This window comes from Mastigoproctus giganteus, chromosome 5 (assembly GCF_048544385.1).
Source record: "Mastigoproctus giganteus isolate SK-2022 chromosome 5, ASM4854438v1, whole genome shotgun sequence".
NCBI classification, from domain to species: domain Eukaryota; kingdom Metazoa; phylum Arthropoda; class Arachnida; order Uropygi; family Thelyphonidae; genus Mastigoproctus; species Mastigoproctus giganteus.
The window spans coordinates 120,985,861-121,001,504 of record NC_143579.1 but is presented as its reverse complement, the minus strand read 5'-3'; the positions used below and the strand labels follow the sequence as shown (position 1 = coordinate 121,001,504).

General features: G+C 40.6%; 1 protein-coding gene across 4 annotated transcripts in view; it reads right to left on the bottom strand.

The window, feature by feature from the left end:
• The window catches only part of LOC150085669 (putative sodium/potassium/calcium exchanger CG1090), a 273,451-nt gene that overhangs the window by 232,304 nt on the left and 25,503 nt on the right, over positions 1–15,644 (bottom strand). For 3 of the 4 annotated variants that reach the window (XM_090374172.1, XM_090374170.1, XM_090374173.1), the window contains exon 1: positions 7,143–7,470. The exons of the other annotated variant lie outside the window; for it this stretch is intronic. The gene's annotated coding sequence lies outside the window, so the exon portion shown is untranslated. Of the gene's footprint in view, positions 1–7,142; positions 7,471–15,644 lie in introns of those variants that run through there. 4 annotated transcript variants of the gene reach the window in all.

Below are 15,644 nucleotides of genomic sequence, written 5' to 3'. Positions count from 1 at the left end.
GGAGTTATTTAGCGAGGGGAAAGCCAGAGGTGTATTCAACTCTAGCAGTAAGCTAGAGAATCTTGTAATAACTGAGAGTAAAGTGGAGGAGAAATTGTTGAAGATAAACACAAGAAAGGCACACGGGATGGATGGATCTATCCAGTTATATTAAAGGAGGCAGCAAAGGAAGTAAGCAAACCCTTAGCTATAATTATGAGAGCTTCTTTGGACCCAGGGAAGGTACCCACAGACTGGAGATGTGCAAATGTGACCCCAATTCAAGGAGGATCAAAGGCTTACACAAGCAATTATAGACCTGTGAGTTTAACTTCTGTTCCAGGAAAATTAATGGAGGCACTAGTTAAAGAAGCACTGCAGGGTCATCTAGACAAGACTTCAGTTATAGCTCAGTCACAGCATGGTTTTGTTAAGGGGAAGTCTTGCCTGACCAATTTGATTGGATACTATGATGCAGTCACAAAAGAACTGGATGCAGGGAATAACTTTGATATTATATACTTGGATCTTAGAAAGGCTTTTGATACTGTTGCACATGGAAGATTGCTGCGCAAATTGGAGCAGTGTGACATTGGAGGCAAATTGCTGCTGTGGATAAAGGGGTGGCTGAGGGGGAGAAGACAGAGAGTGGTAATCAATGGACACTGCTCGTCGTGGACTAATGTTATTAGTGGAGTCCCTCAGGGCTCAGTGTTGGGTCCATTATTGTTTTCTGTATTCATAAATGATATTGATGATGGTATATCAAGCCTAATGTCGAAGTTTGCAGACGATATGAAGGTAGGCAGGGTTGTCAAGGACACTACTGACACTATGCTGCTGTAACAGGATCTGGAAAGGTTGAGCAGATGGGCTGAGAGGTGGCAAATGAAGTTTAACATTGACAAATGTAAAGTACTACATATGGGAAACAGCAACCCCAGAGCAACGCATCAACTCTGTGGTACTACACTGACAGTGGTAGAGAATGAAAGGGACCTGGGGGTGGTTGTGCAGGCAGATATGAAGTTCTCTGAACAGTGCAGACGGGCTGCAAGAGTAGCTCACGGTGTATTGTCAATGATATATAGGAATTTTTCTAGCAGGGATAAGGAGGTGATTATTCCCTTGCATAAGGCAATGGTCAGGCCACACCTAGAGTACTGTATACAGGCCTGGAGGCCTCATTTCAAGAAGTATGTAGAGCTGCTGGAACGAGTACAGAGAAGGGCAACAAGATTAGTGAATGGAACAAAGGGGTGCTCTTACGAAGAAAGGCTTAAGATTTGCAAATTACAGTGTCTGGAGACTAGGCACCAGCGAGGTGATCTGATAGAGGTGTATAAAGCATTGAATGGTTTGAGCATGCTCAATGCTGATGGGATTCTTTCTCTCGCTCAGAATAATCACCTGAGAGGGCATAAATTCAAATTGAGGAAAGACAGATGCAGGATAGACGTGTGGAAATTTGCCTTTAGCCAGCGAGTGGTTGGTTGGTGGACTCTCTGATTTACTGGCCCACTCTATTTCCCTGTACAGTTTCTTATTATACTCATCAGAGTCATTAGGCCTATAGTACGCTCCTACTGTCAATTTTGATTTCACAATGGTTATGTCACACCAAACTGACTCAACACTGCACTGTCCAGCGATGTCGACTGGCTTCACTTCCTTGGATTTTATGTATTTCTTAACTAATAGCATAACCCCTCCTCCCTTGCTATCCTGTCTATCCTTTCTGTAGACATTGTACTCCCCAAATTCCAGTTCTGCATTCCTTCTATCTCTGTGACACCACATCTCTGAAATCCCAACAATATCTGCCTTTGATGTTTTGAGCAATACCTCAAATTTATCAAATTTATTTACTAAACTCCTAGCATTGGTGTACACGCAAGTATGCATGCTTACGCTTATGTATACACGCAAGTATACATAGTTGTCTCGATAAGTCGCCTATTTTGAGAATGACACGAGATGGCAAGATTGTCAGGTATATATCAACTGTGTCAGGTATACACTTGGTAGTAGAATTGATCCTGATGGTAAAAAGTGTGGCGCTCAGCACTGAGCCCTGGGAAACTCCCTCTTCTTGTACATATGTTCCTGAAAGTGAAGAATGGAATCGGACTTGCAAGGATCTGTTAGCTAGGAAGTTCTGAATAAGTTTCGAGAGATGGCCCTGAAGACCAGATTTATGTAAGTCCCGAAGAATATCATATCGCCAAGTTGTATCAAAGGCTTTTTCAATGTCAACGCATATCATGACAAAGTGCTCATTCCTTAGAAAAGCGTTCCAAATATTTCCTTCCGCTTTGATAATGAGATCAAGCGTCGATCTACTTCTTTGAAAACCATACTGTCTTGGGCTCGATGTTTTGAGTCTCCAGGAACCACATTAGCTGGGCGTTTATTTTTTATAATTTTTTTTCCCAAGCTACTGGTTAAGGAGATAGGCTGATAGTTTGCTGGATCTGTGTGGTCCTTTCCTGGTTTCAGAAAAGCCAGCACATAAGAATGGCACCAGCTAATATTCCTCTAAGAAAATTCTATTATAGAGTCGTAAGAGAGCACTTAATGATCTTTCACTTAAATTCACTTAAATGGGAAATCATTGTGTAATAAATTCCATCAGGACCCAGAGCACTGTTCTTCATCCGTGTGAGTGCATTGTGCAGTTCAGTCATGGTCAATGGCAGATTGTATGAATGTTGGAGAGCAGTACTAAATTTTAGTTTATATTTTTCTGTCCTGGATTTTATCAACTGAAAAGTTGGTTTATATGTGGAAACAGCTGAGTGTGTTTCAAAAGACCAACCGAATGCATTAGCAATTTCCACAGGTTCAGAAATTTCTTTCCCTTTCATAAAACGAATTGGAGAAGTTGTGAGTACTGGCCATTAATTCGTTTGATTTTTTTTCAGACTGTAGTAGTTATTTGGTTTTTTTTTAGGCCATATTGCTCCGGGGATATGCGGTGGTCATTCCCTGACCTTTCCGCATCCTCTGTTTTTGGTGGTCACGGGCTCGAACCCCGGTCTAATCAAGAAGCGTGTGCTACGCACTGCTGCTCCTGCCCACCTGGCTACGGAGGCGCCTGACTGTAGTAGTATCTGTGGATTTGTTTACGGTGGCAGCGTAATGCGCCCACGCTTCTTTTTTACTCATTCATCTTACATGAAAAGCCTTAGCCCTTGCTCTCTTAAACTGTAGAAGGTTGGCTGTGGTTGGGTTTTTTTGAAACTGATTTATTCCTTTCTCTTTAACAATGCTACATCCTTCATTCCACCAGATTTCAGGATGGAGCCAGATTTTAGATGACGATTTCAGGATAGCAGATTCAGCTGCTATCATTATTTGTTGTGTGATATAGCTTACTGCAGAATCAATCTTGATAGTTGTAATGAGGAAGGAATCTAAATGAGCTATTTCTTCATATTTATTCCAGTTGGCCTTGTCAAATTTCCAAATTGTTCTAATGTTACTCTGCAGAGGAGAACTTGTATAGAAATTACAGACGATCGGAAAGTGGTCACTACCACGTGGGCAGTCAGTAACTGTCCAGTCTATGAGGAAATATTGTTGGAAAACATACTGACAGATCAATAGCAGAGCTTGAACCAAATGGTAAATGCACATATGTGTGATCACAAGTATTTAAAATAGTTAGGTTGTGTTTATCTAAGAATTTTTCCTCTGCAGTCAAGAAGTTGAGAGCCCATAGGAAGTGATGGCCATTCCACTCACCCAGAATACAGAAAGGAGCGGGTATTTATCTTACTAAGTCATCTAAATCAGCAAGTGGTTTGACGACAGATGCAATGAGACCAATGTTGTCGTTATGCCAATGATGATGAGAGCGGCAATTGCCTCCAATGGTGTTTGTAGGGGGAACTGGTCTAGAAGGAATTAAAGAGTTTACTAAGAGGGCTACTCCTACATGAGCTGTATTACAGCAGTTTCTATCTTTTTTTTATACATGGTGAAGTGTTTTATTGTTATAGAAACTGCATTCATCAGGTTTTTTCTTGTATGCATGCTGCAGCTGGCATTCACTTATGAGATCGTATACGTCATATAAATTAGTACGAAGTCCACGACAATTCCATTGAATCACTGTGTGCATTGTTTGGTTTTAACTGGTGTGTTGGTTACTTCTGGAAGATATTTTTGTTTGCACCTGTCTACTTTTGCTTTTTCTTTCTTTGGGAAGGTTGGCCTTCCCATGTCAGTGTCTCCCTCTGCATGAATCTCAAGAACTACATCATCTTCATATCTTTTCATCGATGGCCATGGTAACAGATGTTAATTTATGTTTCAGGACTATTGGTTCGTTCTGTTGGTTGCTCATTGGGTTTCTTATCTGGAGGTATTGTTATGGGCGTATTAGCTTCTTGAGTAGCATATTTGGAGGCAGATTGTTCCTTTGATAAGGAAAGGAGTGATTTAGCCCAATTAGATATCAATATATTTGGAGGGACTGAGCAGTCAGTCTGAGTTGCTACTGGGTGTAGCTGTTGTGTACCTGGAGCATATGTAGATGACTTAGTAGGTACTGCAAAATGTTTCTTTGCTTCTTGGTATGACACTTTCTGTTCTATCTTATATTTTTGAATATTCTTTTCTCGTTTCCATTGGAGGCAATCCTTTGAGAAAGCAATGTTTGCAGTGACAGTTGGGACAACTTTGCATTTCAGTGTTACAGTTTGTGTTTATGTTCTTTACAACAGCATAGGTGGCTACACCTCTGCACACAGTTTGCGAATGACTAAATTTTTGGCACTTAAAGCACCGGACTGGGTTCAAAAGTTAGGGTCTTACCCACAGGTGTATTGCTAAAAAAAATAGCACCAGAACGCTCATTGTATAAAAAATACTACAAATGCTCGCTCTCCAGAAGACTATATGATAACGCCACGTCGACTGTACAGTAATTGAATCAGACTTCAGACTCACGGTTCATAGAACAACCAGTTCTAGCATTCAGCTCATGGCAAATCAAAATGCAGCATTCGCACGCATCACAGTATATCTCATTCATTGGATCTCTTTATCTAACGCATTGTACTTCAGTAAGATATGTTCAAGTTTCATTACAGAATATAATATTTTTGTTTTTAAATATATTTTTAAAGAAATCTATTAATTTTAAAGATTACTATTAATACAGCAGACTCTCAATTAACCAGGACACTTCCAAGACTCCAGATTAAAAAAAAAAAAAAAAATCAAACAGAAATCAAAAAATTCAGGTAATAACTAGAATAGGTATAAACAGATATTTTTCAAGTCGTAAATAAGCGACAAGCAGCATTATATGTCGTCAATGGGAGATTAGTGTACCTATTATCTTGCAATCCCCACTGTCTTCACATCCGCCGCTCAAAAAAAAAAAGAAAAAAAAAAAAAAGGAGAGAGAGAGAGAGAGAGACCAAATGTTTAGTTTGTTTTAGTGCGTCCGGTCGATTGTTGTGTTCCGTTGCAGTGCAAAAGGGCAAATTTTGTTTCGTTATTTGTCAGGGATGTCGGAATATTTTTTATAGTATTTTTTTTTTTTTTTTGTTTAGAAATCGCGAAAATGACGGGTAAATGCAAAAGAGTTGCATTTTCAGTTAAACAAAAATTTTAAATTATTCAAAAGTTTGAAAACAGTGCATCTGTTAAATCTGTAAGGAATCATTATAATAAGGATGTATCAAAATGGCCAAACATGTGGGGAATTCAGATTTGTCAATAACAATATAGTAGCAATATGTTATTAGTCATTCCCGAGTTACGTAAAACTCGACGAAGTAAGAAGTCCTGGAACGTATCCTTAAGTACGTTGGGGACTTTTGTTTTGGATTAACCGGGAAATCGATTATCCGGATTTGTTTTTTACCATCTATCCCGGAAAATCGAGAGTCTACTGTATATATATTTAGTAGCAATGAGTAAAATAGATATTTCTCCCTCCCCTTTGATTATGCCATTGTTTCATAACAGTAGGTGTATAAATTTAATGGTTTTCTATTGACATTTAGAAAAAAAATACCGGAATGTCATTCCGGTATGAATACACCACTGGTCTTACCTGACATCTAAAGTAACCAGCTTTTATGTGGTAGGTAGATTTGGTGTTTTAAATGTGAATATCACTGTTAGAGTAGGGACAGGCTCTCCATCTTTTTTGATGACGATTATTTTGGCATGTACTACATTTTGATGTCATAGTTCGTGAACAAGTTCATCCTCCGATACATTTAACAGATCCCATTCTGATATTACCCTTTAAATGAATTTAAGGTGGCATGTAGGGTGACCTTCATGGGAATTCCACCAAAGGTAGATACTTTTAATAATTTCTCAGCATGTCTACGTTCGGTCATTTCAACTAATAAATCTCCGGATCTTAATCACCTAACCATTTTGGGAGGGCCAGCCACATTTTCAAGACATTTTTGTCTCAAAAATAGGGAAAGCTTACTCATAGTTGGTCTGTAGAGAACTGTAGTATTAAAAAGAGAGATACGGTATTATCCGTTCCTTGTTTTTTTTTTTTTTTTTTTTTTGTCTCTTAACATGGGAAGTTAGTTCATCGTGATCATAATTTTTATCTAGGTCTGGATCAAAAGATCCACAAATGGACTGTTTACTTTTGTCCATCTTTGCTCCTTTTAGCCCTGGGAGGGTGGCTTTCTTCTCTAGGTTTCCAGCCTCGCCACGGCAGGCAGGAACGGTGCCACCAGTGACCAAGTAAGATTATTTGTTGGTGCATTAGTAAGTTAGTGCTATGTACAAGAAGAAAGGTCTCACCTTTCTGTTAGGTACGCTTACTTCTTTACTTCAGAAGGGCAAAATTAAATAATTCTGGAAAAAAGAAGAACAACACTATAATTATCAGCCGCTCTTTAGGAAAAATCACTTGGAAATCACTCAGAAATCGCTATAATCACTCGGGTCCGGGAAAAGAAGTGATTATCCCTTTGTATAAGACAATGATCAGGTCACGCCTTGAGTACTGCATACAGGTCTGGATATAACACGTGAGAAACGGAAGCCGCAACAAAATCTCAGCAAGAACCAAATTGTACAACTGCCCCAAAAATTACAATTAATAATAATTTTCAACAGTACCTACTGATAAAATTAGCTGTTTTAAAAGATATTTAACATACACTTACAACACTCTGCACGAATCCTACATCTGCAATTCGTTTTGATACTTCTGAGTAAGACACATACCACAATCAAATGTTTCATTTTTTATTTTGTTTTTTATTACAGTTTATATCCTTGATAGAATCGTAAGGGTATATCGTACATTCTGCAACACACAAAAGTACGAAAGCATAACTCGAGATAAAATAAACAGCATTACGCACTAGTAAAAATTTACGATTATGGTATCTTCAACGAAAATCAAATTAGTTAACTAAATCTTTGGTAAGCTGCTAAGATAAGACCTAACTGTGTTACTAGACCACAACTATACTAAAATACCAAACATCACCTCACTATTTTGATTACAACTATCCGAAAACAAGAGATGTTCTACCATTACACTTAGAGGCCTCTACCGGAATTTTCTGTACATATAACAAATGCTCCCAAAACAACATTTAATTAAACAACATGGACAGACAGCCCATGCAAGGAGCGTTTGGTGGGGGCAGTTGAAAGGTTTTTAAGCGCATTAGAACTTAGACCATCTAAGGACATATATAATATTTCAGTAAATTGCGTGTGTTCTGTGGTGAATTTGCTGTTTGTTGGGCGGAAACCTCAGTTTCCGTGAGAAAAACAAAGCTGCTTGCCCGAGACCGACTAACTCAGCCACGTTGTGAAAAATGCCCACAAAAAATTCTTTTTTGTGGGCATTATTGACCGGATTCAAACTCAAGTTTTATTTACTCGTGTTATTGACCGGATTCAAACTCAAGTTTTATTCACCCAGTGTGAGGAGAATGGTGAATATACTAACTGCAACCCACGAGGGCGAGGGGATTTTTTTTTTCGTGGCCTGAGCATGAAGAGTTTATTTGAGGATGTTGGAGTTTGATAACGTTACTTTTACAGAGAGTCCCCTTTGGAGACAATGCGATTTTACCACTGATGCTGCAGTGCTTTGATTCCAGCTGTGAAGACAGTTTTCTCTTGAACTTCCAGACACACATCGCTATAGGAATGACATCACTATTGGGGGAAAATAGATGCCAGCCAGGTATTTCTTTAAAATTAGGAAATAGGTGAGAGTCCGATGAGGCTAGAAATAGTGGCCATCATGAGTAGCACAGTTGATTGCATCACCATTATCCCCACACCGAGCGGAAAAGACCCGAGTTCGAGACCGTCGATGAGGTGAGAAATTTTTATAGGCCTCTTTCACAATGCGGCAGTGTTAGTCGGTCTCAGTCGGGGTAGAATGTTTTTTTTCTCCCAGAAACTCAGATTTTTCTTCCAGCAAACGAAAACCTGTACATCTACAGAGAGAATATATACGGAGAAATATGGCCTTAATCGCTGACGTTCCTAAAACCCTATTACAACAAGAGCTAGCTATAGTAAATGTCAAAGTCGCAAACGAGAGGCAGCCATGGCATTGACAGACTTGTGAGGAGGTGCGATGACCTGGCGGAACAATAATTATTTCTAAGTTTGTTTTCCCTTGGTGTTTCTCTTTGATATTTTCAAAAAATAAGCCTAGCAACGTCTACATAATAGGCACCATGTTTGTGTGGTCTTCCTGAAGATAATTCACTAACAACGCAGGGAAGTATTGTATGTATGTAAGCATGACTTTATGGTCCCCGGTGGCCCTAGCCATATGTCCAAATCCACCTGTTGTTAGTGTTCTTTATTGTTTCTTTCTGCATAGACAGGGATCAGCCAACACTATGACAACCACAACCCGGCGCCCGACCCCAGGCACGAGAACACTAATCTGTCTGTGCTAGCCCTACAAAAATCCAGCACCCTTCGGTAGACGTATTAGACCAGTGAGTGCCATAAATCCTGCTCCCAAGTTGCCCGTGCTTAGAAGCCAGCAAAAAAAAAAAAAACTCAGCCTTCTGATGGGCGTCTATGAGAATTTGAGGTGTAGGGTATATGCCCCTCGAAGAAATTAAAATGAGAGGCCTGGCAATCTCTCAGCTGCCCAACTCAATGCCAGAGCTCACTCCTGTGCATCAGGTAACACAGTGGCAACATTCAAGGCAGAATGCGCTGGTCCCTCAGGAAGTAGTTATTGTTGGTGATTATTGTCAGAGACAGAGGGAATATATTATGCAAAAAGAATAAATGAAACAGGACCAGGGTTTGTCTGCCATGGAGCGAAAGTTTATGACGTTTTAGAACAGATATCATCATTTAAGGGCCCAAAAGGTGGTATTGTTGTACATGTTGGCACTAACCACCTTAAGAATAACAGATCTGTAGGTTTATTTAACAAGTACAGTTGAATGCTGAAAAAACAAGTGTCTTCAATTCAGACACAATAGGAGGGAAATATATGATGACAGCTTTGTCAAACAATTCAGCCATGGAGAGATTGTGCAAGGCTCACCGGGTTCAATTTTTTTCAGCGTGATCCGTGGCTGCTAACAGGAGAGACTGCTTCTATAGGGACAGGATACACTTAAATAGAAAGGGTGCAAAAATATTTGCTGATGCTATCGAGGCAGTGTTAGTTGGTTTGGAAAACTGCTAGCTTCGGGGGATTCACTGACTAAAAGATCAACAGTAGCCGCAGGCACAGACGAAAATGATTCTTGCACTGCTTCTATTGTCATGAGCAGCAGCTAGAGAGCAAGTTGTTGGGTATTTCAAGAGCTGCTGGAAGTCATCATGGAACAAGTAAATACATGGGCTGTGTTAGGGTAACTACAAGTAAGAAGAGGTGCATGTACAGTTAAAATCTTAGAAGTATAGTAAATAAATTTGATGAATTTTAAGTGCTGATAAAGGCATCAAAGGCAGATATTGTTGGGACATTAGAGACGTGGTGCCACACATATATAAGGAATGTAGAATTGGAATTTGGGGAGTACAATGTATACAGAAAGGATAGGGAAGATAGGAAGGGAGGAGGGGCTATGCTGTTAGTTAAGAAACATATAACTTCTAAGGAAGTGCATCAAGTTGACATGGGTGGACAGTGCAATGTTGAGTCTGTTTGGTGTGACATAAACGCTGGGAAAAGGAGAGTAGGAGTATGTTATAGGCCTAATGACTCTGAAGAGCATAGCGAACAATTCTGCAGAAAAAAAGGAATGCGCTAGTACATAAGAATGTCTTGTAAGGGGAGATTTTAACTTTACAGATATTTACTGAAATTTGTGGATTGATCACTCGGACGCTAGCAAGACTTTTGTGGATTTATTGGAGTATTTTTGTGGATTGTTTTCTACAACAATATGTTCGAGGTGCAACCAGAGAGAGTAATACTGTTGATCTGATTATCAGTAGTGATTATTCATGCATTAACAATTTGCAGATAAAGAGAACCGCTAGGTGATAGTGATCACAGTATACTGATGAGGGATTTACTTAAAGATGTAACTACCATCAAGGGTAAAGCGAAAGGTTTTTGCTTTCCTAAAGGTGACTACCTTGGTCTCACACAGTTTTTAAATTCTATACAGTGGGATCAACTGGTAATGTTACCAACGGTGAATTCTAAATGTACACTGAAACCTTCAGGGACTTAATCTTGGAGGCTACTAGGGTTTTCATACGAAAAATCCGGGCGGTGTGGATGGCGCATTACCCTGTTGAAAGATGGCACCACCAGAGGGGAAGACTATTGCCATGAAAGAGTGTACCAGGTCAGAAATGATGTTTAGGAAGGGAAAAAAACAAATTATGATATTAGGGTACACTGTGGGTGATTACATATATCCATATTTATTTTGTCTGTAAATTGCGTGTGTTCTCTGGTCGATTTGCCTGTTTTCTGGACGAAAAAACCCCAGTGTTTGGGGGAAAAAACTTGCTATCTACGCCTGAGACCGACTAACTCAGCCAGGGAATTAAAAAAGCCTACTAAAGTTCCTCGAGTCATCGACGGGATTCGAACCCGGGCCTTTTCCAGCCAGTGTGGGGACGGTGACGATACCACAGTGAATGCCACACGCGCAGAGAATGGTGATTAGGAAGGGGGTAGACATTAGAATGCCCTGACACATGCAGACCAGGGTATCCCAGCAGAATATCGCTGAAAGCATGACACCGCCACTACCGGCTTGGTTTCATCCCATGGTGCATCCAGGTGCCATCATTTTCCCAGGTGAACGACGCACACGTACCCTGCTGTGCAGGGTACGCGTGCGTCGGAAACGTGATTCATCCAACCAGACAACTTTTTCCAATCACTCAAGGTCCAGTTTCGATGCTCGGTTGCCCATTGTAGGCGCTCTGGTCGGTGAACCATGGTTAGCATGCGCACTTGGAGAGGCCTGCGGCTACACAGCCCCATGTTCAGCAGGGTTCCGTGTACTGAGTGTTGTGAGACATTACTCCCGTCACCACCATTCCGTTTACCAGCGAATTGCACCACAGTCGTCCGTCTGTTTCCAAGTACCATCCGTTTCAGATATGCTCTGACCCAGTCGTCTGGCCATTACAATTTGGCTTTTGTCAAACTTGCTTAACCCCGCTGCCTTTCCCATCTGAAGAACATTAACACTGATTAACGGAACTCAGTATCAGTTGTTTTTTATATCGTGTCCCGACCCGCGCACCCGACGTAATTCACCTGCACTTATTTAGATTTGCATAACGACTCGCTGGTCATAATGTTTTGGCTCGTTGGTGTATAAGGCATTGGTCACTCCACACCTTGGGTATTGGGTACAGGTCTGGAGGCCTCATTTTAGGAAGGATGTAGAATTGTTAGAACGAGTACAGAGAAGGGCAACAAGATTGATGAGAAGAACAAAGGGATGCGCTTACGAAAGAAAAAGAAAGGTTTAATCCTGCAAGTTGGAGCAACTGGAGACGAGGCACCTGCGAGGTAATTTGGTTGAAGTGCATTAGGCTTTGAATGGTTTGAGCAGGCGCAATGCTGACGGGCTGGGTCTTTTTAACGCATGAACGAACCCGACGGACGCGAGGGGCCTCAATTGTTGATCTTAAATTATTTATTAAAACACCCTCTGTCCCACATGTTATACTGCAGTCGTAAGCACCGAAAACACAGAAGATAAAGAAACGCATGGATGCACACGACGGACGCGAGGGCCCTCGGCCTATTGGGGGCCCTCACTTGTTGATCTTAAATTATTTATTAAAACACCCTCTGTCCCATATTATTATTATTATTATTATTATTATTATTATTATTATTATTATTATTATTAATAGCCATATGGTGCAAGGAAGCCTGAGGCTTATGCTGCACCAGGAAAAAAAAAATTCCTGAGTTACCCTGAGAGAGAGAGAGAGAGTAGAAGGGAATCACCAAGAAAGAGAAGAATGATGATATCCAGCTCGGGACCTTGGGTGTGCCAAGCCCATACTGACCAGATGTGAGCCCCCGGGTTAAATATATGTTACGTTGCAGTCGTAAGCACCGAAAACACAGAACATATTGATATACAAATTTTTGGCTTTATTTAAATGGTTTAAAGTGCCGAAAATATTAATATTTAGAGAAATAATTGACAAATTTAATTGTCGTTTATGATTATAAATTAATATTATATATATAATTATATATTATCTCTCTATATTGGGCACAAAAGGTGATATAGTTGTATACGTTGGCACTAATGATATTAAGAGTAGGAGACCTGCGGAATTACTTAACAAGTACAGGTCACTGTTGAAAAAAAGCCGTGAATTAGGGTTGAATTTGAAAGTGTCTGCAATTCTGCCCAGACATGATAGGAGGGAGTATATGATGAGAGCCCTGTCGATCAATTCGGCCCTGGAAGGATTGTGCAAGGCTCAAGGGGTAGAATTTTTTTAAGCCTGGTCTGTACTTGTTAACAGGAGAGACTGCTTCTACAGGGATGGGATACACTTAAATAGAAAGGGTGCAAGAATGTTTGCTGATGCTATCGAGGCAGTGTTAGGTGGGTCGGAAAACTGTTAGATTGGGGGGATACAAAAACTAATAGATTAACAGTAGCCACTGGCAGAGGTGAAAGTGATTCTTGCACTGCTTCTATTGGAATGAGCCGCAGCCTGGAAAATAAGATGCAGGATATTTCAGAGACTGCTGGGAAGCATTGGGGTACAAATAAACACATAGGTTGTGTTAGGGTAGCTAAGAAAAATAACAGGTGCATGTATACTTGCGTGTACACCAATGCTAGGAGTTTAGTAAATAAATTTGATGAATTTGAGGTATTGCTCAAAACATCAAAGGCAGATATTGTGGGGATTTCAGAGACGTGGTGTCACACAGATATAAGGAATACAGAACTAGAATTTGGGGAGTACAATGTCTACAGAAAGGAGAGGAAGGGAGGAGAGGTTATGCTATTAGTTAAGAAATACATAAAATCCAAGGAAGTGAAGCCAGTCGACATCGCCGGACAGTGCAGCGTTGAGTCAGTTTGGTGTGACATAAGCATTGGGAGATCAAAATTGAGAGTAGGAGTGTGCTATAGGCCTAATGACTCTGGTGAGTATAATAAGGAACTGTACGGGGAAATAGAGTGGGCCATTAAATCAGAGAGTCTTATAATGGGAGATTTTAATTTCCCAGATATTGACTGGAATTTGGGGGCTGGTTACTCACACACTAGCAGGGCTTTTGTGGATTTATTGGATGATTGTTTTCTACATCAGCATGTTCGGGAGGCAACTAGAGGGAGTAATACTCTTGATTTGATTATCAGCAGTGGTTCTTCATTCATTAAGAATCTGCAGATAAACGAACCACTAGGTGGTAGTGATCACAGTGTGCTGAAGTGGGATTTACTCAAAGAGGTAACTACCATTAGGGGTAAAGGGAAGGGTTTTTGCTTCCGTAAAGGCGACTACGATGGACTGAGACAGTATTTAAATTCTATAGAGTGGGACCAACTGATGATGTTACCAACAGCAAATTCAAAATGGGAAGCATTCAGGAGAACCTATCTTGGAAGCTACTAGGCTTTATATACCAACTAAGAAATATTGTTCAAGATGTAGGCCAAAATGGATGTCAGATGAACTAATGAGGCATATGGCAGAGAAGAAAAATGCATGGGATTCTTACAAATTAACACATGACACAGAAGCCTATGATAGATACAAGTTGATATACAACCAAGTTACAAAGGAGGTTAGGCAGGCAAAGGCAGATTACGAGAAATCCTTGGCAAGGGATGCAAAGAAAAACAGCAAAGAGTTCTTTACTTATGTTAACTCTAGAAGGAAGGGGATGAATCAGATTGGTCCACTTGATATTGATGGGTCAACTGTTGATGATCCTGCTCAGGTAGCTAACAAACTAAATGAATATTTTGCATCGACATTCACACATGAGGAGTTATTCAGCAAGGGGAATGCCAGAGGTGTATTCAACTCTAGCAGTAAGCTACAGAATCTTGAAATAACTGCGAGTAAAGTGGAGGAGAAACTGTTGAAGATAAACACAAGAAAGGCACCCGGGGTGGATGGGATCTATCCAGTTATATTAAAGGAGGCAGCAAAGGAAGTAAGCAAACCCCCTAGCCATAATTATGAGAGCTTCCTTGGACTCAGGGGAGGTACCCCATAGACTGGAAATGTGCAAATGTGACCCCGATTCAAAAAGGAGGATCAAAGGCTGACACAAGTAATTATAGACCTGTGAGCTTAACTACTGTTCCAGGAAAATTAATGGAGGCACTGGTTAAGGAAGCACTGCAGGATCATTTAGACAAGACTTCAGTTATAGCTCAGACACAGCATGGTTTTGTTAAGGAGAAGTCTTGCCTGAGCAACTTGATTGGATATTATGATGCAGTCACAAAAGAACTGGATGCAGGGAATAACTTTGATATTATATACTTGGATCTTAGAAAGGCTTTTGATACTGTTGCATATGGAAGACTGCTACACAAATTGGAGCAGTGTGACATAGGAGGAAAATTGCTGCTATGGATAAAGGGGTGGTTGAGGGGGAGAAGACAGAGAGTGGTAATCAATGGACACTGCTCATCAGTGTTGGGTCCATTATTGTTTGCTGTATTTATAAATGATATTGATGATGGTATATCAAGCTTAATGTCCAAGTTTGCAGATGATACAAAGGGTGGCAGGGTTGTCAAGAACACTACTGACACTATGCTGCTGCAACAGGATCTGGAAAGGTTGAGCAGATGGGCTGAGAGGTGGCAAATGAAGTTTAACATTGACAAATGTAAAGTACTACACATGGGAAACAGCAACCCCAGAGCAACGTATCAACTCTATGGTACTACACTGACAGTGGTAGAGAATGAAAGGGACATGGGGGTGGTTGTGCAGGCAGATACGGAGTTCTCTGAGCAGTGCAGACGGGCTGCAAGAGTAGCTCATGGAGTATTGTCAATGATATACAGGAATTTTTCCAGCAGGGATAAGGAGGTGATTATTCTCTTGTATAAGGCAATGGTCAGGCCACACCTAGAGTACTGTATACAGGTCTGGAGGCCTCATTTCAAGAAGGATGTAGAGCTGCTGGAACGAGTACAGAGAAGGGCAACAAGATTAGTGAATGGAACAAAGGG